Below are 27,087 nucleotides of genomic sequence, written 5' to 3'. Positions count from 1 at the left end.
TTCCCACTGGATTCATAACAGCGCAGTCTTGTGCCCGTTGCTACGATACACAGACTCACAGTGAATTGACGACCAATTAAAATTGCTCGTTTTCCGTACAGAAGAAGCGATGCATGTTTTTCTCGCACTGAGGTGAAATGGCGGAAAGAAGCAAGCAAGGTAATTTTGATCTCACTTCTCACATACTTTCCTAATTCCTACTTACTTTTTTCTTAACTTAGGCCTACCCAGACTTTTGTTAAATCTTCAGGGCACGGTTGCACAAACACCTGAATCAAAGATTGATGTTATGAACCAAATATTCTGGAACGGAGAGATTTATAGCATTGAACGTGATATTACTGTGGTAACAAACCACCGTTTCCACATTGCTAATTCACGACGCATGCTTCAGTGTACATTGAAGTGAAATGTGCAAAACTTTGTCCAAAATAATAGGCTACTGATAAAAGTGTGTGTTTATATTAAGGCGAGACACGGCAGGCAAAAACATAGTTTTTTTTTTACTGGTCAATTTTGAGATTTTTGGATATTTGTCTTCAATAACATGTCTTCTTTCAGACTTGTGGTGAAAAAAAGTCCGAAATACACATTTAGGTCTTTATTTTACTACACTTCGTCTGTTTGCGTCTGTAGATTTCTCATAAAATTCAACAAAAGTTTGCATTCTTAATCAAGGTGTAATATGATAAGCTTCATCCATGATAATGCCAAGTTATTGTATACAACTTAGCCTACATACATTTAGCCTAAACACAACACATTGTAGGCTATTTGAAAATGTTTAGTAGCATACAGACTACAAAATAAATATGTACATACGTTGTGAAAGTAAAATCTGGTGTTTTCTTTATTACATTGTATTGCATTTTGTAGAAATATAGTGTAAGCCATGCATTGCTTGGAAATATTGAGATCTAGTAAATCAGTATAACATAGACAGTGGTGGACGAAATACACATACCATGTACTTGAGTTAAAGTAAAGATACTCAAGGTAAAATATTACTTAAGTAAAAGTAGAAGTGCTGCCTTTAAAAATTCACTTGAGTAAAAGTACAAAAGTATTTGCCTTCAAATGTACTTAAGTATCCAAGTACTATGATTTTTATGGCCATAATGTCCTATTATAATTTGTCACAAGACTCTTGCTTAACTCAGTCTACATGAAGACTAATGTCACTCTTGGCACACCAATCTATTAATAAAATGACATTAATTAGTCAGATGTGTGTATGATATATATATATATATATATATATATTTGAATTGAATACATTTTTTGTGTGTTTAATTTTGGAGGGAAGGGACTGTTCCCATAAGGTATAATACATTTACAGTATTTACTGTATATATTTTTCTCGAGCGTCTATGGTCATAATTATTAACATCCATTAAATCTAAATATATATGGCACAATGCCATTAAATATAAATATATATATATATATATATATATATATATATATATATACACACACACACACACACACACACACTTGCGACATGCACGCACATACATAGACATATATATATATATATATATTCTATGTTATGGGAGCAGCCAATTTCCTCCAAAATTAAACACAAAAACGTATTAATGCAGTGTTTCTGCTACTCTCCAGAAAAACAATGCTATTATATGCAAGTCATTTTAGTGTCAACATAATAAGCAATGTACATTATGCGTCAATATTTACCGATAATTGCTGCAATAATAGCTGCTGCTCTCTGCCCCGCTTAAAATCATTGGCAATGCAATTTGTTTGGAACTATTGAGAGCTACACGAATCACGTGACCGTGTGGCGGCGAGATCACTGTCGCAACCGTCTATGTTCGCAACTCTCATATTTGACGGCTCTGGGGTGTGTTTCCTGTACAACAACGTAACTTGCTGCTCCACTACCGTAGTACGATGCACTGTTGAAGAAATCAACTTGCTAGTCACGACTGTTTCCCAAAACCGTATTGTCGCAAATTGGTTGTTCAACCACGTTGGTTAATGATGTCACACATGTGGTGGATTAAAAACTACTTTTAATGAATCTGTTCGAATTAATGATCGAATTAATGCTAGATGTTTTGCAATAAATTACGGACATGTCATCTGAGGACTCTCTCATATTTTTCTCAGTTATTTGCTTTATTTCCAGATTCAATCATAGGCTCGTTCTTACGCACTAGAGCACGTTCACACATGCGCACTCTTCAAAAACGGTGCTTTAAACCTATTGACAAACTAAAAGACATAAAGGACATTTGTATGTCTTCTAAATAAAAGATACTGATTGTACTGAATGTCATCTTGCTTATTTGGCTCAAGATAATAATTTATTAAGCCCACATGTTATAATATCAAGAAACTCTGCTTCTAACCACAGGTCGAGAGCTGTCGTTCCAACCACACAACTCTGCGATGCTGTTTGCGAATGTTCGTTGGAACGATGGTTTCGGGAAACACCGACTCGTTGAACTATGATGATAACGACGGAACTTGCTACCATAGTTGGCTAACGATGCTTTTGGGAAACGCACCCCTGGTTCAGGCTTAGTAGATGCCGCCAAGGCAAGTTCAAAACAAAGCGCGCTGTACTGTGATTGGTGGCTCGTTTGACCAGTTACATTTTTATCCACTCATAAATAAAAAGGAACGACTGATTTTGAAAATGTAGTAGAGTAAAAAGTAAGATATTTGACTTTGAAATGTAGTGGAGTTAAAGCAAAAGTCTCCCCAAATTTAAATACTTCAGTAAAGTACAGATACACAAAAAAGCTACTTAAGTACAGTAACAAATTACATTTACTTCGTTACTGTCCACCACTGAACATAGACATCTGTAGACATGAAGTGGCAGCTTCAGCCATTTGCAGCTATGAAAAGTTTGGCGGCTGCAGCAGCCATTTAGGTTTTGGCTGAGCCGGCTAGCCAGCCAATAACTTCATCAGCCAGCCATTATTCTCAAAACAAATGGCTTCGGGCTCTACTATATTCATAAATAAATTCTATAGGAACACAGTATAAACGCTTTTGTCAAAGTCTCTTGAATTTCAGACACTGTTAGGACATGAACATGAACATAGGACATTTTGTCTGGCCAGAAGAGAAAATTGCAAAATTCTTCTAGTGCACTGAAAAGTTCGCTCCCTTAAAATAAATCCCACAATGCAACATAAAAACCAGGTAGCATCATTGCTCACCCTTATCAGAAATGTTGTAATGTCTTCTGAAGTCTCTGAAGTTATTAGATGATGAGCACAAGTGTAAAACTATGACGTCCAAGCCGTTAATCTCTTAAAAAGGGTTGTTGTTTGACATGTCTTTCATTCATAATTACCATGAAAGCGAATCAATCTTTTAAATACGTAAGTTGTTAAAAGAAGGTATAAAGTACACTCTTTTATATTTGTATTTCTTTAATTAATGTAATTTATCTTTCATAATAACACTGTAAGTTTGATTATCTTCAAGGAAAATTAACGATATTGTCTTTGTAAAGTACAGCGACTCTGTTGATTAATAACAGCTGTGCTTCAATGCGTGAGGGCCTACACTGTTTAGTATTCTTGTACTCCCTCGAGGGGTGTTCTTAAATACAGCAAATTACAATGACAAAGAAATCAGTTGGAGATTTACAGGAAACCAGGAAGTAAATGTGTTGACAATCAACGATGAACACAAATTTGCGGTTACAATTTCCGTCAAAGATTACAATTTCACTCTAATGACTGTTTAGGGTTGGGGTGTGGAGTTAATAAACTATGCATTCATCTTCACTGTATTACTTAATTTACATTTAAACAACTCTCTTTTGGTGCCACTCTGTGAGCATTTCACCTGGAAAACTGAAGCTCACCTGTGCCCATACACTCAACAACACTTACCGCTTCAACTACTGGGGGCAGTGGTTTGAATTTCGGTAAGCACAGACCGATTTCAGCTTATGAACAATAGACCTTCTGTTGCCAATTTCACAAACATATGCTCCGCCATGACAGTAGTTGAACTGAATAGTGATGTAGAAGATATTTTGCACTACAGCCTGCTGTGCTGACTCTTGTGGCAATGCTGAAATTATGAATTGCTGTGCTGAGTTATGAATTGCTCTCTGACACATTTCAGCATGCAACGATACATTAATAGTAGCCAAAAGTATTTTCATTCATATATTCATTCAGAGTGTGTTTGGGCCACAGACTCATACAGCACAGTGTAGTGGGCAGGAGGCGCCAGCCGCGTCTTTTCTCTCTCTATGTTTCTCGCATAGAGTTAAAGTGGCTGGGGCCATCTGGGGAAGGCGATCTTTCCCAGTTTTCCTATTCTTTCAGGGGGGAAAGACCCTGCGGAGACCACACCTGCCCAGACTGAGGGAGGTAGAAAGTGGTGAAATACATCACATGGGCTTTTAGGTCACATGTGGAGAATGGCGCGGTGGTAGATCCTACCTCATTGGGAGGGAGGAGTTGCTACAGACACGGCAACCAAGGGCCAGTGGGAACTGCCCAAGGGAGGTCCGACTGATTCTAGCGGCTAAGGGGGGTCTCTGAAGGCCTGAGAGGACCACTGAGAGATCCCAGGAGGGGAACAGGCTTGGCCGGGAGGGATTTAACCTCCGGGCGCCTCTTAAGAACCTGATAATTAAGTCGTGCTTACCCAAAGACTTGTCGTCTACTGTGTCGTGGTGGGCCGCGATAGCGGCTACATACACCTTCAAGGAAGAGGGGGACAGCCTCCCCTCCAAGCTCTCCTGCAGGAATGAGAGCACTGACCTAACTGCGCACCTCTGTGGGTCTTCAGCCCGGGAAGAACACCAATTTGTGAACAAGTGCCACTTCAGGGCGTAAAGTTGCCTGGTAGAGGGAGCTCTGGCTTGGTTGATCTTGTCTATGACGGCAGGTGGTAGATCAGTTAGATCTTCCGCATCCCATCCAGGGGCCAGACGTGGAGGTTCCAAAGGTCTAGGTGCAGATGCCAGTGTGTGCCCCGTCCCTGAGGAAGAAGGTCCTTCCTCAGGGGAATTCACCAGTGAGGGGCTGTCGCGAGGAGTACAAGATCAGAGAAGCAAGTCCAAGTGGGCCAATAGGGGGCCAGTAGAGTGACTTGTTCCTCGTCCATCCCTGACCTTGCACAGCACCTGTGCAAGAAAGCTCACTGGGGGAAATGCGTTCTTGCGCAGCCCTGTGGGCCAGCTGTGTGCCCTGAGGGGAGCCTCCGTTCGGGCGTACCAGAGCGGGCAGTGGGAGGTCTCTTGGGAGGCGAACAGGTCTACCTTAGCCTTGCCGAACGTTCCCAAATCAGCTGGACCGACTGGGGGTGAAGCCTCCACTCTCCGCTGGGCAAACGTTGTCGCGATATCGCATCCGCCACCATGTTGAGGTTGCCCGGGACTTGAGTCGCTGCTGGCTTGAGACTACGGGCTAGTTGTGACATGTGGCGGGAGCGTACGCGGCCTTGGCGATTTATGTACGCTACCGTGGTGGTGCTGTCTGATCGGATCAAGATGTGTTTGGCCTGAATTAGCGGGAGAAACCTCCGCAGGGCAAAAAGTATAGCCAACAACTCTAGGCAGTTGATGTGCCAGCACAGCGGGGCCCCTTTCCAACACACCCCGTTACACACGGCACCCCAACCCAATTTGGAGGTGTCGGTAGTGACCAGGATGCGTCGGGACACCTGCTGCAAGGGGACTCCTGTCCGCAGAAAGCAGAGGTCTGTCCAGGGTTTGAACGTTTGGCGGCAGGCAGGGGTGATGATCACACGGTGTGTGCCGTGGCGCCATGCTCGTCTCGGGACACGAGTCTGGAGCCAGTGCTGAAGCAATCTCATATGCATCAACCCCAGCGCCGCCACGGAGGACGCCATATGCCCCAGGAGCCTCTGGAAAAGTTTTAAAGGGACCGCTGTGCCCGGCCTGAAGGCGGCGAGGAATTTCAGCACTGACTGCGCGCTCTCGTTGGTGAGGCGCTCTGACATTGAGACTGAGTCTAACTCCATGCTGAGAAAAGAGAGCTCTGAACCAGGGTGAGCTTGCTTTTTTCCCAGTTGACCTGAAGCCCTAGACGGCTGAGGTGCCTAAGCACCTGTTCCCTGTGGACACATAGTAACTCTCGGGAGTGGGGCAGGATGAGCCAGTCATCGAGGTAGTTGAGTATGCGGATGCCTGCTTCCTGAAGCGGAACAAGGGCTGCCTCTGTGACCTTCGTAAAGACACAAGGGGACAGGGACATGCCGAAGGGGAGGACCTTGTACTGATACGCCTGGCCATTGAACGCGAACCGTAGGAAGGGTCGATGTCGAAGCAATATTGAGAGGTGGAAGTACGCGTCCTTCAGGTCTACCGCTGCGAAACAATCTAGATGCCGGACGCAAGTTAAAATGTGTTTTTGTGTGAGCATTTTGAACAAGAGTTTGTGCAAGGCCCGGTTGAAAACTAGCAAGTCCAAGATCGGTCATAAGCCGCCGCCTTTCTTGGGTACGATGAAGTAAGGGCTGTAGAAACCCTTCTTCATCTCGGTTGGAGGGACAGGCTCTATTGCGTCTTTGAGTAAGAGAGTCACGATTTCCGCACGCAGGGATTTGGCATGTTCTTAAATGTATAATTTTATATATATATATATATATATATATATATATATATATATATATATATATATATATATATATAAATACTGTGTTTTATATATATATAAATGCTAATACTGTGTTTGACCCCCTTTCGCCTTCAGAACTGCCTTAATTCTATGTGGCATTGATTCAACAAGGTGCTGAAAGCATTCTTTAGAAATGTTGGCCCATATTGATAGGATAGCATCTTGCAGTTGATGGAGATTTGTGGGATGCACATCCAGGGCATGAATCTCCCGTTCCACCACATCCCAAAGATGCTCTATTGGGTTGAGATCTGGTGACTGTGGGGGCCATTTTAGTACAGTGAACTCATTGTCATGTTCAAGAAACCAATTTGAAATGATTCAAGCTTTGTGACATGGTGCATTATCCTGCTGGAAGTAGCCATCAGAGGATGGGTACATGGTGGCCATAAAGGGATGGACATGGTCAGAAACAATGCTCAGGTAGGCCGTGGCATTTAAACGATGCCCAATTGGCACTAAGGGGCCTAAAGTGTGCCAAGAAAACATCCCCCACACCATTACACCACCACCACCAGCCTGCACAGTGGTAACAAGGCATGATGGATCCATGTTCTCATTCTGTTTACGCCAAATTCTGACTCTACCATCTGAATGTCTCAACAGAAATCGAGACTCATCAGACCAGGCAACATTTTTCCTGTCTTCAACTGTCCAATTTTGGTGAGCTCTTGCAAATTGTAGCCTCTTTTTCCTATTTGTAGTGGAGATGAGTGGTACCGGTGGGGTCTTCTGCTGTTGTAGCCCATCCGCCTCAAGGTTGTGCGTGTTGTGGCTTCACAAATGCTTTGCTGCATACCTCAGTTGTATCGAGTGGTTATTTCAGGCAAAGTTGCTCTTCTATCAGCTTGAATCAGTTGGCCCATTCTCCTCTGACCTCTAGCATCAACAAGGCATTTTTAGCCCACAGGACTGCCGCATACTGGATGTTTTTCCTTTTCACACCATTCTTTGTAAACCCTAGAAATGGTGAAAATCCCAGTAACTGAGCAGATTGTGAAATACTCAGACCGGCCCGTCTGGCACCAACAACCATGCCACGCTCAAAATTGCTTAAATCACCTTTCTTTCCCATTCTGACATTCAGTTTGGAGTTCAGGAGATTGTCTTGACCAGGACCACACCCCTAAATGCATTGAAGCAACTGCCATGTGATTGGTTGATTAGATAATTGCATTAGTGAGAAATTGAACAGGTGTTTCTAATAATCCTTTAGGTGAGTGTGTGTATGTATGTATGTGTATATATATATATATATATATATATAAATTACATTTAAAAAACTATGTATAATTAAGTTGGCTTGTGAGAGCCAACTTACTGAAATCCTATTTAAACTTATTATTATTATTATTATTATTATTATTCTGAGACTAAAATTACCAAGACTAACTCCTCCTAGAGCTTTTAAGCTACAGGCACCAAACTCGGCACAGACCTTCAGACTAATCCCGAATAGTGTGCTATATCTTTTCTAACTGATCGGACTTACGGTTTTCCTAAAAATGATCAAACTCGAAAAAACTCCCATTGACTTAACATTGCGGAATGTTCAGAAATTCAAATTCCAACTGACATTTTCACACACACAGACAAAAAGGGCCTGTCAGCCCTGCATCTCTCCCTCTCTCTCTCCTCAGAGGATTTCTTTTATCAAGCAGCCAAAAAGTAATGACCTAAAATCTTCCTAGCCACACGCTAAAACATGCTAAAAACGTGCTAGCATCTATCTGAGGGTCAATATCTATCTATCTATCTATCTATCTATCTATCTATCTATCTGAGGGTAAATATCTATCTCTCTCTCTCTATCTATCTATATCTATCTATATATCTAAGGGTAAATATCTATCTATCTATCTATCTATCTATCTATCTATCTATCTATCTATCTATCTATCTATCTATCTATCTATCTATCTATCTATCTATCTATCTATCTATCTATCTATCTAGCAACTAAGTTAAACTTTTTTAACACTACACTGTAGAACTGGCTCATTAGAGTCATTCATTTGGGAATCAGACAACACTGGTCACACTGTATGTTTCTCACTGTAGATTCAAAAGAACTGGCTCATTAGAGTCATTCATTTGGGAATCAGACTACACTGGTCACACTGTATGTTTCACATTGTAGATTCAAAAGAACTGGCTCATTAGAGTCATTCATTTGGGAATCAGACTAAACTGGTCACACTGTATGTTTCACATTGTAGATTCAAAAGAACTGGCTCATTAGAGTCATTAATTTGGGAATCAGACTACACTGGTCACACTGTATGTTTCACACTGTAGATTCAAAAGAACTGGCTCATTAGAGTCATTCATTTGGGAATCAGACTACACTGGTCACACTTTATGTTTCACACTGTAGATTCAAAAGAACTGGATCATTAGAGTCATTCATTTGGGAATCAGACTACACTGGTCACACTGTATGTTTCACACTGTAGATTCAAAAGAACCGCTCATTAGAGTCATTAATTTGGGAATCAGACTACACTGGTCACACTGTATGTTTCACACTGTAGATTCAAAAGAACTGGATCATTAGAGTCATTCATTTGGGAATCAGACTACACTGGTCACACTGTATGTTTCACACTGTAGATTCAAAAGAACCGGCTCATTAGAGTCATTAATTTGGGAATCAGACTACACTGGTCACACTGTATGTTTCACACTGTAGAGTCAAAAGAACCGGCTCATTAGAGTCATTAATTTGGGAACACACACAGACAAAAAGGGCCTGTCAGCCCTGCATCTCTCCCTCTCTCTCCCTCATTGCATAGGGATTTTGTATTGAACATAGCTCTGGATCACAGTGTCATAGAGACAAGGGGCGGGCTCATTTTACTCAGACGACCAATCAGTCTCTCGGATCATTGTGAAGCTATCAAGCCATGCCCTAGCAACAATTTAAAGCACCTTAGCAACAACTCCCATAGACTTCTAATGAAAGATATCAAAGGGATATCTCCGGTAGAAGTGTCATAGAAACACAAGGGTGGTCTCGTTTGACTCGGGGCAGCAAACAGCCAATCATGAATCACCTCAACACTTCCTAGCCCCTCCCTAGCAACCATTGTCGAAGCACCTTAACAACCAAAATCCATAGAGGGATATCTTCCATTGTGAATGTCACAGAGGCATGGGAGTTGGTTTATATCATTCATACTGACAAGCAGCCTTTGGAGTTTCATGATTGGCAGCTGTCAAGCCACTCCCTAGCAACTAAACAGAGTACCCTAGCAACCGCTTAGCAGTAACTATATCTCTGCACCAGAAAATCAGAGAGACTTCTGGGTTCATTTATTTCAATCAGGATGTCAAGGAGACTTGATAAGTATCACTATGATAACTGCCTAGCAACCACATGGGGTTACCTTAGCAACCGAGTAACAAATCACATATCTCTGCATCAGAAAAACGTAGAGACTTCGGATTGACTTATTTCAATCAGGATGGCAAAGAGACTTCATTAGTATCACTATGGTAACTGCCTAGCAACCAGATGTGGTTACCCTAGCAACCAAGTAACAAATCACATATCTCTGCACCAGATAATCGTAGAGACTTCTGGGTTGATTTATTTCAATCAGGATGTCAAGGAGACTTGATAAATATCACTATGGTAACTGCCTAGCAACCACATTGGGTTACCCTAGCAACCGAAGTAACAAATCACATATCTCTGGACCAGAAAATCGTAGAGACTTCTGGGTTGGTTTATTTCAATCAGGATGTCAAGAAGACTTGATAAGTATCACTATGGTGACTGCCTAACAACCAGATGGGGTTACCCTAGCAACCGAGTAACAAATCACATATCTCTGCACCAGAAAATCAGAGAGACTTCTGGGTTGATTTATTTCAATCAGGATGGCAAGGAGACTTGATAAGTATCACTATGGTAACTGCCTAGCAACCACATGGGGTTACCTTAGCAACCGAGTAACAAATCACATATCTCTGCATCAGAAAACGTCGAGACTTCGGATTGACTTATTTCAATCAGGATGGCAAGGACACTTCATTAGTATCACTATGGTAACTGCCTAGCAACCAGATGGGGTTACCCTAGCAACGGAGTAACAAATCACATATCTATGCACCAGAAAATCATAGAGACTTCTGGGTTGATTTATTTCAATCAGGATGGCAAGGAGACTTGATAAGTATCACTATGATAACTGCCTAGCAACCACATGGGGTTACCTTAGCAACCGAGTAACAAATCACATATCTCTGCATCAGAAAAACGTAGAGACTTCCGGATTGACTTATTTCAATCAGGATGGCAAAGAGACTTCATTAGTATCACTATGGTAACTGCCTAGCAACCAGATGTGGTTACCCTAGCAACCAAGTAACAAATCACATATCTCTGCACCAGATAATCGTAGAGACTTCTGGGTTGATTTATTTCAATCAGGATGTCAAGGAGACTTGATAAATATCACTATGGTAACTGCCTAGCAACCACATTGGGTTACCCTAGCAACCGAGTAACAAATCACATATCTCTGGACCAGAAAATCGTAGAGACTTCTGGGTTGGTTTATTTCAATCAGGATGTCAAGAAGACTTGATAAGTATCACTATGGTGACTGCCTAACAACCAGATGGGGTTACCCTAGCAACCGAGTAACAAATCACATATCTCTGCACCAGAAAATCAGAGAGACTTCTGGGTTGATTTATTTCAATCAGGATGGCAAGGAGACTTGATAAGTATCACTATGGTAACTGCCTAGCAACCACATGGGGTTACCTTAGCAACCGAGTAACAAATCACATATCTCTGCATCAGAAAAACGTAGAGACTTCCGGATTGACTTATTTCAATCAGGATGGCAAGGACACTTCATTAGTATCACTATGGTAACTGCCTAGCAACCAGATGGGGTTACCCTAGCAACGGAGTAACAAATCACATATCTATGCACCAGAAAATCATAGAGACTTCTGGGTTGATTTATTTCAATCAGGATGTCAAGGAGACTTGATAAGTATCACTATGGTAACTGCCTAGCAACCACATTGGGTTACCCTAGCAACCGAGTATCAAATCACATATCTCTGGACCAGAAAATCGTAGAGACGTCTGGGCTGATTTATTTCAATCAGGATGGCAAGAAGACTTGATAAGTATCACTATGGTAACTGCCTAGCAACCATATGGGGTTACCCTAGCAACCGAGTAACAAATCACATATCTCTGCAACAGAACAACATAAAGACTTCTGGCTTTGTTCATGGGACTCAGGGTAGCAAGGATCAATCCATCCATCCATCCATCCATCCATCCATCATCCATCCATCCATCCATCCATCTGAGGGTCAATATCTATCTATCTATCTATCTGTCTCTCTGTCTGTCTGTTGTCTATCTATCTATCTGAGGGTCAATGTCTATCTATCTATCTAGATAGATAGATACTTATCTATCTATCTATCTATCTGAGGGTAAATATCTATCTATCTCTCTATCTATCTGAGTGTCTGTCTGTCTATCTATCTATCTATCTATCTTTCTAGCAACTAAGTTAAACTTTAAACTACTTTAAACTAATTTAAACTAAACTAATTTAAACTATAAACTACTTTAAACTAATTTAAACTTCAAACTAATTTAAACTACGAACTAATTTAAACTTCAAACTAATTTAAACTATAAACAAATTTAAAATTCAAACTACTTTAAACTTCTTCAAACTTTCTGGTCCAAACTTTCACAAGCCAACTTAAAGTTTGTCTCGACGAACTTTTTTTTCTAGTTTATATATTGATATAATATGTATAATCATTATATATTGAGTTATTGTTATATGAGGGGCTTTCTCAACAAATATTTGTATATGCGATTAATCACGATTAATTAATCGGGACACAATGTAATTAATTTGATAAAAAATTCGAATCGATTGACAGCCCTAATAGAAAATATTTGATCTTAACTCCTTTAATAATACCATTATAAGATATTGAAAGACAAATTAAAATAACATGCTTTTAGTGTGTCTGACAGAGTTGACACAAATGACAGTAAGTTATGAAGTGAATAAATATAATTTTTCAGAAAATAAAAAAATAAAAAAAAACATTTTTATAAAAACCTGTTCTCTTACATCAGGGGTCGAGAACCTTTTTTCACTAAGGAGCCAATTGTAAAATTTTTGGTTGATGCATTTTTTTCGAAAGAGCCATATCACAAGTTAATAATTTACTATTTTACAAAGTGTTTCAATAAAATACAATGTTTATATTGCCCATAGACTACTCAAAAAAGGTAACATGTTGCAATATGGTATTGAGTACACGTGTTTGTGCGGGTCTCCATAAAATTACTTAATTTTACTTCATGAAAAATGTTACTTCCCTTTTGGGCTGGGCGATATGAAAACACATTTTAATGATAATCTAATTTAAAATATCAATATCCGATTATATGGTCAATCCCCAAGGTCGTGAATATTTTTACTTTATTGATTTTGTTTTAAAAATTAAATGTATTGAAACATGAAAAACTTGAACAAAAGATATTTCAAAATTCTAATTTCCCTTTAAACTAAACGAAAATGAAATACAAATAACGAAGTGATAAAAAATCTTATATATAACCACCTCCCCAAATCCAAACATTTACCGTCTCCAACAGCAACATTTCCCATGCAAGTATCAGTATGCGGCAACAGGTGAAAATTACTAGTATACAAATGAAGAACTGAAGACAATTATAAATGTGAAGCTAATTATAATAATCATCATAATCAATAAGCCTAAAAAATTGTTGTGTTCCCAAAAAATGCTGCCAAATGTGTGTTCTTATCAAATGTGTTTGTATTGCGTTGGTTAATACAGTTAATGCTGCCTAAAGAAAAACATAGAACTCAATTTTAGGTTCAAGGTGTACGTGTCTTGTATTACCTTATTATTTAATCATTTCCGTCTTTTTATTTAATACAAAGATACCTATATATATATTACTGAACCTACGGAGTTACGTTCACAATGTGTAAGAGCGAACTATACTCGCAGTACCTCACGAGATGATCGGAGATCATTTGCAGCATTCTCATAGACTACATTATTCTTGCAAACAGTTTCAGTTGAATGAAACAGAAAAAGGAGTGATAACTTTTACATTCGCTTGTTTCACGAGACAGGGTCCCGTTGCATGCCTCTGAACAGTGAATCAGACATGAGCATTGATGGCTTTTCTTTGCCTGGTCTTTAAAAATATAATAAAGCATGTTTCTTCAAACACGTCAGCATTTCTTGTCACGTGTCAATCCGAGACATCTTACAGGTCACCCACCATTTGCCATCTCGTGCATGAAATGCATTTGGAGAGGAGCTCACGAACTGGATTGAGTCTCGTAGCATTTTGCGGGTGCTATATCACACCCTGGTTGCACATAAATAATAACAAACGTTCATAAAATAGCTAGTAGAAAATGCACTTAACAGCTAAGATCAATAATTATTGGGAACCGGGTCTCAGAATTCTATGAATGTTTGTGTGTTGGAGAAGCGCTTTCATTGCACTCAGATTTCACAGCGCACACATCAAATCAGACGTGCATCGGCAGTTTTTCTTTCGTCTGTTCTTCAAAATATTATCACGTTTCGTCAAATGCGCGTCTTTGCATCTAATTTCTTGTTATATATCTCTCAGAGAGGTCTTTCAGGTCGCCTTCCACAGTGGCTGGTACATCAGCAAAGTACTCTGCATGAAAAATCTGCATTTGGCGGGTGTTCATTTCAAACATGATTCACCAGAAGTAGGCTGTAAAATTCAGGAGAAAGGCAACCAAAACAGTGTCATTGACTTCAAGCTTTGCAATCACACCCACACTTTCTGTTGGAAAAGTATCTCTAGAAAGTTTTAAACAATCAAGTGTTGGTGAATGGTGAAAGACCTGGCGAGCCACTTGATTTTTAACAGAGAGCCACTTGTGGCTTGCCAGCCATAGGTTCCCGACCCCTGCCTTACATGGTTTGTTAGCTGAGACCTTTGTCTACAAATATATCCATTTAAATGAATTTAGTATTAAAAAATAGAAACTTTATACATGTTTTGTCCCTTATCTCAAGAATCAGTGAGAAGTTATTAGTCATTTGTAATAATTGTAAGTTATTAGTAATTATTTTATTACTTTCATAATTTTATATAACCAAAAAATGAAAACTTTGTCATAATTTACTTGTAAATCCCCCCAAAGTAAAAAGTAAAATTTATTAAAATACTTTCCTTGCTCATTGAATACATGTGAATGTATGCAAATTTAATAGTAATAAAATAAATAAATCAAAACATTAAAAAAATGTTAAGGCAAGTTGCAGAGATGACTTTGGCAGAATTGGTGGCCACACACTGGTAGTATCCGGTGTCAGTGGTGTCCAGGTCCTGAATGCGGAGTTTGGATCCGGTCTCTGTTTTGCGGATGTAGACTCGGCCCTGCTCCTGCACCACTGGGGCGTCATTCTTCAGCCAGCGGATGCTTGGCCGTGAGTGGCCCGCTACTTTGCAGTGCAGAGTGGCTGTCTGGCCCTGAACTATTGTTATATTGTTTGGCTGCTGCACAAACTCCAGGAAATAACCTGAGGGAAGAAGGCATGGGAGGCTGTAAGAGGGGTCAAAGTTCAGGACCCTGAACCACAATGCAAGCTTAAGAAGAAATCAACCCCCAATTCACGTTGAGAGGTCTGTCATAGAGAGGCTACTTACTCAAGACAGTGGTGAGGTCAAGACTCTACTGTTGTTACTTTTATGACCAATAAAGTACATGTAATGCATCTAGATAATTTCCATGTCCTGTGCTCAAAGACATGATTTAGTGCCCATACATTTTTGGAAGCAATGCTTTTGTGTCTTGTGCATGTTTAAGTCATTGTTTAATTTACAGATGCCTGTCTTTCTGACACAAAAGGTAAACTACATGCTTACTGGTCAAGGTCTGACAGTCACAGCGCTCACCCTGCATTTGATCGCCTGAACTCTGGGAGGGCACATTTGGATTAACCAACTTCAGCTTTGTTCTATGAAATAAACATCTTCCGTTGAGCTGTTATCCTGACAACTGTAGGATGAAAGAAACCTCTCAGGAGGGGATTTTTTTTTTGTTGTTTTTTTTTGTCAAATGTATGATTTGGAGCAAACCAGCCCTGAAAAGTCACAAACACTGGATGAAGGATTTGAAAACTAAAGCCAAAGACCGAATTCATTCTCTGTTGCGATTAATTGTGAGCTTTAAACTCTGGTCCATTTTTGGGCTGTCGATTGCAATTTATCACACTCAAATATAAAAGCCCACCATTCACACATACTGTGGACTAATTGCCAAAATTGATTCTAATTTTTCAGAACGAAACGTTTTTTTTTTTTTTTCTAACATTGTAAGCATGTAATTCGGGTTCTGTTCACGCTCTCACTTTGAAAAGTAATTTCATTCCATTAGGCAACAAGCACTAGAAAAAAAGAAAAGAAAAGAAGAACAGATAGGTTTTGACTACTTAGGGCTTACAGCAGCAAAGATTGGTGCATAAAAGAGACATTTGAATTTGATGACTTACAGAAATCATATTTGATTTTGCGATTCTTCTGAAAATATTTCTAACTGTGGTATTAGGGCAACAAAATAAATATTTATATTGATATATGACTTGTCTATTTAAGAGCTATATTAATTAAAATTAACATAAATATTTCTACCCTATTACTTCTAAGGGGCACTAATTTGAGACGCAAATGTTTATTTTGTTATTTTATGTAACATAAATGTAAAAGTGATGGGCCTTCAGGAATATATATATATATATATTTTTATATCAAGTAACAGTGATTCGTTTTTTGTTTAGGTATCTAAAAGTAATATGAAGTATTCAAGTAAACCATTTTTTCTCTGTATGTTTAAAAGGGTTAAAAGCATTCTCGCTAAATGCTGCTGTAGCTAATGCCCGAACTCGTGCCATAAATTGTCACTGTTATTTTTAAAGAACACGCCAAACAGTAGGTGTGTTTTGCCACAGTCTATTGAGTCAGAGCCCATCGCCCCCCTTTGCTGTTTATAGACACATGTGAGATGACTGGATGGTGTGGAGGTGAGGAATGCAAAAGGATTTCATGAGGGGAAAACATGGATAATGACAACAAGAGTGAAAAGAGCATGTGAGGTGACGGTCCCTGGACAACCTCAGCTAGTGAAAAGTGTAATCACATTGAGTATGAGGAGCCAGAGTTCAAATAAACACAGCCGTGCACATGAGAGCCAGACCTCAGCCTTATCAAGCAGATTTGAGATCCACTGCACACTCAAACCTCTTCTGAGATCATATCTTTCAGCCCAAAGCCATCATATGTGTGGTATGTATCCATAAATGGCTTGACAGGCAGTTGCCAAGTTGTCCAAACCACAGCTTCATGATTGCAAGACATAAGGCACACACTACAAGACAGAATTTGGATGCCCTGCACACATTTAAAGATGAGGGATTTCACTCATCAACAGTTCTTTGAGAAATGGAGTAGTCCCTGCCAGCTTTAAACATGCTGTGGTTCAGCCTCTGCTGAAAAAACCTAACCTTGACCCTACAGTTTTTAAGAATTATAGGCCTATTTCAAAATTGCCTTTTCTGTCCAAAATCTTGGAAAAGGTGGTTTATTCGCAGCTCTATTCTTATCTAACCACCTTCAACATATTTGACAAATTTCAATCAGGCTTTAGGGCACTGCATAGTACTGAGACTGCACTATTAAAGGTGACCAATGACATTTTAGTCTCCCTGGATTCTGGCAATGGGGCCATTTTAATCCTTCTAGACCTCAGTGATCGATCACTCCATTCTTTTAAATCGCCTTGAGAAGGTGGTTGGCATCCAGGGAGCTGCATTAAACTGGTTTTCCTCATATCTTAAGGAAATAACTTTTTCTATCAGTATTGATAATCACTTCTCTTCCCCAACACTGCTCACATGTGGCATTCCACAAGGCTCTATTCCTTTAGGCTCCATCTTTCAGAAGTACAGTGTAGCCTATCATTGTTATGTTGATGACACAATTTTACCTTCCTGTCAGGTCTAACGATTGTTGTTCCATCATTAATCTCATCTCCTGTCTTGAGGAAGTTAAATTATGGATATCTGAAAACTTCCTCATGCTTAATGAGGATTAAACCGAGGTCATTGCTTTTGGCTCATCGTTACGTATCGCTGTAATTGAAAATCAGTTGGGTACTTTGTCTTTAACCGTGCACAATAGAGTTAAGAACTTGGGTGTCATTTTTGATTCTGACTTATTATTTGATAAGCAGATAAATGCTGTTGTTAAAGGAAGTTTTTTTTTTAATCTAAGGTCCATTGCTAAATTAAAACAGTTTCTCTCACAGAAGGACTTGGAAATAGTGATTCATGCTCTTATTATATCCCGGCTGGATTACTTGCATTATATGTGGGTCTGTCTCGATCTTCTTTCTCATGTCTGCAAGTAGTCCAAAATGCAGCAGCTAGACATCTAACGGGTACCAAGGTTAGTTACAGAGTTAAATTCAAGATTGTGCTGTATGTTTATAAGGCCTTGCATGGTTTAGCTCCTCAGTACATTGCCGATTTACTTCATCTACATTCGGCATCTAGTTCTCTTTGATCATCAAATCAGTTACTCCTCTCTGTTCCTCGATCCCGTTTGAAAACCAAAGGTGATCGGGCCTTTGAGGTTTCGGCCCCCAGGTTGTGGAATGCACTCCCATTTGTTGTTAGGTCTTTTTCCTCATTGCCTATATTTAAATCTAGAATGAAGACACATGTTTTCTCTTTAGACTATAATGTTGGTTGAGAATTATAACAGTTTTTTGTGTAGGTTTTATAATGTTTTATTAATTTGTTCTTTTTAACATTTTATAAGTTCTATTTAACTCTGTTATTAATGTTTGTAAAAAATTGTACAACATTTTGGTTACAACACTTGTTGTTTTTAAGTGTGCTTTATAAATAAACTTGAACTTGAACTAAGAATGAATTGCACCCGAAAGTAATGTTGCTAATTTGCACATGCTGTCTGTACGGTTTTAGATCCGATTTACGCTCTCCACCACTGTGGTCCAGGGGCCTGAATAACAGCACAATGTTATTCATGCCTGGCAAATAGCTAAGAGTTAGGAAAAAAGTGTGCCAGCATTAGAAAGAATAGCAGATTAAACTACTTTTTTTTTCCTTACAAATATTTTTTTTCCCTTAATCCAGCTGGAATAAAATTCCTCATTGTTTGGTTTTATTTCACTTTGTTACACTTGTTGTGTTCCCATTCAAAAATGACTGGCCATTGGAAATGAATGGATTAGACTACAAAATATAGAAATATTAAGTGTTCAGTGGATCCCAATCCTTAAAATGAACACATTTGTGGATGTGTGTTTGCACATACAAAGTCCTCGGACACGTGCACACACACACAAAACATACACAGAACACAACACACACAAAAGTGACAAAAAGCCACTCCTGTTTATTATATTTATGTGTGTCAGTGGGAATTTCATACACTAATACTCACTGCAGTTTGGCCTCCGAGTGAAACAAATTTGCTAATTGCATTAACGATACTTTTTTATAGTTTTACCAACTATGAATACAATTGTTGTGATAACAAATTTGCAAATGATGAGAACAAAATAGTTCTTATTTGTCAGCATATTAAAAAGCATTATTTAAGAATTTGTAGAATGAGCTATATGCATTGTAAAAACTTTGTTGACAATAAATATAAATAAATCAGAAGACTTGAGAGGCTGTCAGAAAATGAAAGAAAAATTTGGAATGGTAGAATTACTTTGGCTCAAACAAAAAAACAAACAATATGTATTCTGTTGTAAACTGGCATGCTACTAAGGTTGTCAAATTCAAAATTGAATTATTTGATTTTTTATTTTTTTTTTGCTCGACACAGCATTTAAAAACAAACAAAAAAAGTAATCGCTTTTGTACAAAAATGGTGCAATGGTCAAAAATATGCATCTAGCGCTTGTTTAAAACTGTAATTAATGAAAAAACATATATAAATCTTATTAATGAAATGGTGGTAGCGGTATACCATGTCTAAATCACAAAATCTAGTTAGCTTAAAACTGTCTATTGGAGTGCTTCTTTGTTTAAATTTTTCCAATTTGAGAACATGAACCGGCTAAATCTTTAGAGTTTATAATTGTATACACTTTAGTTTAAAAAGGTTCTAAAAAGTTCTTTGCAATAAATTATATAACACAGTGTTGTTTGGTTCATATTGACTCATTGCACCCTCTTGTGGACTTGAGACAATATCGATATAAAAATCTTGTTATCACTGATGTCTTGTAGTTTTTTGCCCTTACTGAAATTATGTCTTTTTAATTTTACATTTTTCATTACAGATATCATAGCTTCATTTTCTGTTACAGCATAATTTTCTGTAAAGCTGCTTTGGAATGATGCATGTTTTGAAAAGCGCTATACAAATAAAAATGAAAACTTAATGTCCAGATTTCTGGACTATTTGTGGACGGCCGTGATTGAGAAGATAAACAACATAAGCAGTGCTGACAAGCAACTACAACTCTGGAATTCACCCATCTCTGGCCTTCAAACTTAAGACAAACACAATTTTATTTTATTTTTTTTAAATTTCTAAGATGCTGTTTTATAAATGTATTCAACCTGAGACAACACAAATGAACATGATTAAGAAAAACTGGATCTTCAACCACAGTCCTAAAGCTGAACACATTATCCTAAACCATAAACGTACCTCTACCTGGATGACAGGATTGATCCATTGATTTATTGTCTCTGCGCTCCCCCCAAATGGGTACCCTCCTAATGGTTTGAATTATCTTACCAAGCTATGTGCCTCCATTTTGTCCTGTGTTTCCAGTGTTCCCAAATCCATGTGTGGTACTAGCCATAAAAATTGGGTGGCATGCAGACTTTTGAAACAAACACTGCTCAATCCTAATGCTTAGGAAGCACTTCAATGCTAAATTTGAAGCTGACCTAGGCCAATACTGAACAGGCTATTCAATTGATGTATTGAGAGTTTTTTTTTCCAGTGTTTTTTTTTCTAAATCTTTTCTTACTGTGACAAGCACAGATATAGAAGCTACAAGAGCAAAACTTGAAAGGTGCCAAATGTAGTTTATCGTGCAACTAAAATCCTAATAATAACCAGAAATAAAAGAAAGAAAAACATTTGGTACATAACGTGAGGCTGTTAACTATAATAAAAGACAGGAATACATGGAAGACACTTTATTCATCAACCTATCGGCAAACAATTTAAGTTAATTTCTACCGATGACCAATATTTCAAAAAGGTGCTATTGGCACAGATTAATCATCAAAATCGATATATCAGACAACCTCTAGTCAAGCCTGGTTATGGAAAATGGAATGTACCATTTACACCTGATATTAATTTGTCTTTAAGATGATACAAGTGAACAGTGCTAATTAGTGGTGTAAATGGTATCTAATACGATTTGTGACACAAAAATCTCACACACAAAGGGATAGTCAAAAACACATGTAACCACACTGCATTTGAAGCATAAATGCTAACAATTAAATGTGTCCCTAAAAGCAGTGAAGCACCACCCACTCACCGGTCAATCAACCATTGTGCTAAAACGAGTGTTTTCAACTTTGCTGGCTATATGCATGACTAAATTAAAATTCAATGAAGAACTGTGAATGATGTAATTAAATTAAAAACGATGGAAAAATATAAAACTACTGATCAGATGTATTGTTGAATTTGTTGATTATGAATATGGAAACTAATCAGTTTCATTTTATTGCAAAATATTTGCAAACATATAAGTTTGACAGTGTTAGAAGTCTGACTCTATTGCGTCCTTCAGAGTGCGTCATGGGAGTTGGCGGTCATTGCTGAGCTCATTTGCTGCACTTTGATCACTGTGATTCTGACTGGTAGAGCATTTCTCTACAGGATCATGGGCAGTGTAGTTCTTCACCAGGAATTTATCCATTGCTAAGCTCTGCACCCCTTTGTTACAGTTGCTCACTCAGACTCCCCATTGGAATGAATGGGAGATTGCCGTGAACAACGCGATTTTTGGCAAATTATTCTCAAATGGAATGGATAAAATAAAAAAAATGGGCAGGTATGAAATTACATTATTTAACATACACCTTAATGCAGGTGCAACCTAGACACATCATCGGTGATGTAACCTGGAGTCATCGGGTGTTTCAGGTCTTTCAACATCATACACCCTCGCTGTGCCAACCCAGCCAGGGGTGATCAGTCCCCGACTTGTGGCTAGGTAGCATGTGTGATCCACGGATCACCCCTTTTGATCCACAGCCATCTAGATGACTTCTCATTGGCATCCGTGATGTTCCTGATGGCTTTTTTGTTGTGCAGTCCCCTTATTCCCAGAAGCTTGAGGGCCCTGTAGAGCGACAGGCCAGTAAACCCTCTGCAGCCAACCTCGATGGGGAAGCAGCGGGTCTTCCATCCTCTGCTACGGCATTCACCAGCCAATTCCTCGTACTTGGCCCTCTTCCGTACAAACGCCTCTTCCATTCGGTCTTCCCAGGGGCACAGTCAACTCCAGTAGGACCACCTGCCTTGATGATTCTGAAAGGAGGATCATGTCAGGCCTAAGTGTATTCGTGGCGGTGGTTTCTGGGAATTTGAGCTGCCTTCCCAGGTCAACCTTTAGCTGCCAGTCCCGGGCTGTTGCCAGACGTCCCCCTGCTGGGTTCCTGCTCTCCAGCCTTGACAAATGCAATTGAGTGCCGTGCTGGCTGCTGGTGCCTGCTGAGGGAGATCCCTGTGCTGATGGCTTCTGCAATGACCCTTAGCACCTGATCGTGACGCCACCGATAACGTCCCTCTCCCAGGACTTTAGGGCAGCAGCTTAATATGTGCTCCAGGGACCATCTTTTTTGGCACAGAGGGCATGCAGGGGTGTTTCTCAGGCCCCAGGAGAAAAGGTTGGTAGGGCTGGGGAGGACATCGTAGACTGATCGGATAAGGAACTGGATCCGGTGTGGCTCTACTTTCCACAACTCTGACCACGAGATCTTTCGGTCTATTATCTCTTCCCATCGAGTCCACACTCCCTGTTGTCGCATCCCCACCATCCTGCTGATGCGTCTTTCCTCCACCCCTGAGGAAACGCCTCGACGCCTGTCCTTTCCCTGGGCCTTGTCGTATCAAGGTCTTTGGATACAACCAAGCCCTGCTCGTCCTGACGCCACTGTCCCCACCAGCACACTGTGCCACAGCCGCCCTTCAGCCTGGTCGACTGCCTCCTGGGCCCTCCACTTCCTACCCGTCCTCACCTCTATACCAGCCGAGGAGACTTTGCTATCAGTGGACTCTCTGAACAGCAGCACCTCTCTTGCCCGGGAAACTTATGAAGTCCTCTGACAGGCTGCTGAAGGGGAGTTGTAGCTTGTTCTTTCTCCCATACAAGGCTATGCTGCGGAGGCTGCGAGGGAGGCCCAACCACCTACGCAGGGTGTGGCTGATCTTCCTCTCAAAGCCCTCAAAGGTGGTTAGGGGGACATCATAAAACAGCAGTGGCCAGAGTTGTCGCAGCAGGATGCTGGTAAATCCAGGCTTTAAACTTGCCTGGCAGCCCTGACTTGTCCACTGCAGCAATCCAGGTGTGCAACTCCTTCCCGGTTTCATGAAGTGTGGCTGTGTCCCTAAATGTGCTGTTGAACACTTTCTCCAGGCTCTTAACTGGCTTCTCTGTGATTGATGGAATTTGGACTCCTCCCAGGGATTATTGAGAAAATAACGTTTATGCGTGGTTTAAAAAAAAAATGTAAGTCATTGAAATAAGGCCATATAACACATACTAAATATTTGTCCACAAGAATTTTGAGAACTGGATCCTGTAGCCTAGAGGTTTTGCTACAAAATGATGTGAAAACCATCCTGATCACTCATTCATCCAAAACAATATAGTACTTTAACTTTTGTAAGACACTTTTCGTGTTGAAAGCTCATATGCGAGGAGGTGTGAACTATCATGAATATTAAGGTAATACACACGAATATTGAGGTATTCACACCTGAGGACACAAAGACCCCTCCCCTGGGCCTATCAATGAGGAATGTGACAGAAAGAAAATGAATGTGAGGAGACTTAATGATCAAAATCAAGTTTTAAGTTAAAAGGAGGCACGCTCTGCTGGTGGGTGGGATCACATTATCTATAATGAGCTAAGCCTGTAAAAAATGTACAGTGCTTTGTTTCATACAGATTACATTGCAGGATATTTGTTTTAAATTTGAATAGTTTTATTTAAAAGTGGAAATCTTAAAAGGTCCCCTGACATGAAATTTTCACTTTCTGAGGTTTTTTAACATTAATATTAGTTCCCCTAGCCTTTATTTGGTCCCCTCGTGTCTAGAAATTTCAGTCGGTGTAAACCGAGTTTTGGCTATCTTTCTCTGCCTGTGAGAAAATGAGATCTCAGACGGGCTGATCTTGAATCTCCCCTATATGACGTCATACAGGGGAAAGTTGCCCGCCCAGAGAATTTGACCCGCCCATGAGAAAACGAGTTAGGAAGTACGCGCGCGATTTTAGTTTATCCTCGAGAGATATCATGGTGTGTGACCGATCGATGCACAAAAGTTGCTCAATAATTGAATGCACAAATGATCACAGAAGTCTTTTTTTACTTCCTTCATCCAATCCCCAGAAGGATCAATGGATAAATTTCATTTACTCTGGGAATGCACCGACACAACACACCAAATTTTTGTATGTCTGCGCCAAACATTTCACAGACGACTGTTTTCAAAACATGGGTCAGTTCAGAGCTTGGCATGCTGAACGTCTGAAACTGAAGTCTGGATCAGTACCAACTCTCTTTGGCCCACCTACAAACCTCGGACAAGTAAGTCAACTAATTATATATAATTGTGTTGCTTTACTATTTATGGTTACCTAGCTTGTTACACGTAGAATGTGGCTGTAACATTAGCTATGCAGCTAACAGCCGAGTTACTGTCGCTAATGTAAAGGTAGATAGCATCAGGTATATGTGTGAATGCACACACTGTAACGCAAGTGTTGTACACTTTGTTATTTGGATATCCGTTCTCCTGTTGGTGATATGTTTACAAAATTACAGACGTTTCAGATCTCTGCGTACTAGAATATCAAACGTTAGGCACAAAAAAAACAGTTTTTTCCCCATGCTATCTGCACACACTTGGCTAATGAAGCTCATTCTGATTCTGATTCAAAGAACTTTTAAGATATATGAAATATAAAATATGTAAATAAATAAATTATCTAATATTTTATAATTTCATTGATCTAATTTTAATTATTAATCTTACTCACTAAACATTCTAATCTTCTTACAAATTGCAATTGTACTAATACAAAGTAATAAATTGAGAACTAATTTGACCTTATTGTTTCTATGTAGGCCAGCACATCAAGTGCTTGCATTCAGCTGCCTCTCTCAAGGGATGTTGCCTGCCAGACAGACCACATGGAAACACATACTGTAGGCACACAGCTATACAGAAAAACACTGAGGACAAAATTTAGAAGTGAAGGTATGTACCTGCCACCTGCAAATGCATTTACTTTTGATGTAATTAGTAAGTATTCTGGCATTATTTCTTTGCTTTCATTATGTGTTGTCATTAGACTTTCCATAGTAAAAATTAATTTGGGCCGTAGGTGTCCAGGCAACTGTCTCCTGCAAAGATTTTGGTGTTGGGACGTCCAATGCAGACCCTCTGTGCCTGTCATCAACACCTTTAAAGAGACCAGCCAAAAGACCTCGTCTAGACCTTGATGAACTGCTCGAGGACAATCCATTGGAGGGGAGCTCTTTAGTGGAAGCTTTAAAGGGACATGATTCCACTTATGATCCTGCTGACTCCATCACAGCATCGTTATACTCTACACAACAGTCGTAAGTTACTGAGTGTTTAGTCTCTTTGAGACTGTTGTTGTTTATAGCACTACTTTTAGGATAGTTTATATGCATAACAATTATTAAACAATCTGAAAAAGGGTGATGGTTTACAGTACAGTCAAGATGAAAGTTCAATCGGTTTAACTGAAAATGTGTTTTCCTTCTTTCTTTGTGGTCTGATATAGAGAAGATTCAACCACTCCCACCCAGAACAGCAAAAAGTACATAGTGTACGAGAACTGCATCATGGACTTGTTTAATTTATGTCCAGTCTGCACACGGGCATGTGATGTGACGACCCAAACGATGGGGACATTCCTGTCTGTGAAGCAGCGGTGCCCCCATTGCACATTTTCAAGACAATGGAATAGCCAGCCTATGCATGGGAGCGTGCCGGCTGGAAATCTGCACCTTTCTGCCACCGTGTACCTGAGTGGGGCATCTTTCATACAAATTGAAAAGGTAAATGATGTGCAACTGCAGTTTTTTGTGAAAAGACTTGTCCTTACTTTGAAACTGAGACCCTATGAGTAAATGTTATCAAATGCTTTGAAATTGATTATGAAACACTATAATAGAGTAATCACTTAGTTCATGAGTATCTCAATTAAGTGGAATTTGTGTTTTCATTGTAGGACTTTCAAAGAAACTGGAAGCAATTAGTAAGCAGAAAGACTGTGAGATACTCAAAAAGTGGATGAAAAGCATCAACAATCACATATACTGGACTGCAGCTGGATCAACGTCCGAGCCAGAGAGAATTGCAAAGTGGAACGCAATCCTGAACCATGTTCAAGATATCCATACACATGAGGATCCTCTTTACCCCGAGTGCGAGCATGCAATCCGCAAGACAACTGACAAGAGTAAATGGCTCAAAGCAGGTATTTAATCAATATACAGGCTAAATGTCAAAACAGTAATCGGACAACTACACATAGTTATGTAGTCACTTTCAGAAATTTACCAGAGATCATCGTTGTAATATTCTGTACTGTATTGTTTTCTAATATATTTGTTATTGTCTGCAGATTCTCGAGCTTTCAACAAGTTAGAGAAGTTGCTAACAAACAAAAGAATGCTGAAGGATGTTGCAAAACTGAGCCCCCACCACCAAACTTCATCGTTGGAGGCTTTCCATGCCGTCATCCTTCGTTTTGCTCCCAAAAATGTTGTCTTTTCCTTTATTGGAATGCTGTGCAGGTAAAAGAAAGTTTGTTTACTGAGATATTTTATGCTACAATAACCATAAGTATTGTTAATATTAACACGTTTTGTCTTGTATTTCCAGGCTCTACCTGGCTGCTATGCATTATAATGAAAATGCAGACCGACCACAGGCAGAAACGCAGGAAGGTGTACCTATCTTCAAACTCTCATTTCCAAAGGGTAGGAAGGGAGAGTGCAGAGTTAAACCTAAAAAGACAAAGCCGACCTTTGGTAAGGCTTAAAATCAATTCAAACAACACATATTTTG

The 27,087-nt window shown here is 39.6% G+C and overlaps 1 pseudogene; it reads right to left on the bottom strand.

The window, feature by feature from the left end:
* Nucleotides 1-22,230, bottom strand: part of LOC127635491 (tyrosine-protein kinase transmembrane receptor ROR2-like) — a 53,760-nt pseudogene extending 31,530 nt beyond the window's left edge.
* Nucleotides 22,231-27,087: the final 4,857 nt, after the last annotated feature.

Source organism: Xyrauchen texanus, chromosome 43 (assembly GCF_025860055.1).
Source record: "Xyrauchen texanus isolate HMW12.3.18 chromosome 43, RBS_HiC_50CHRs, whole genome shotgun sequence".
Lineage (NCBI taxonomy): Eukaryota > Metazoa > Chordata > Actinopteri > Cypriniformes > Catostomidae > Xyrauchen > Xyrauchen texanus.
Note: the sequence above shows the minus strand (reverse complement) of the source record. Positions and strands in the feature narration are given on the sequence as shown.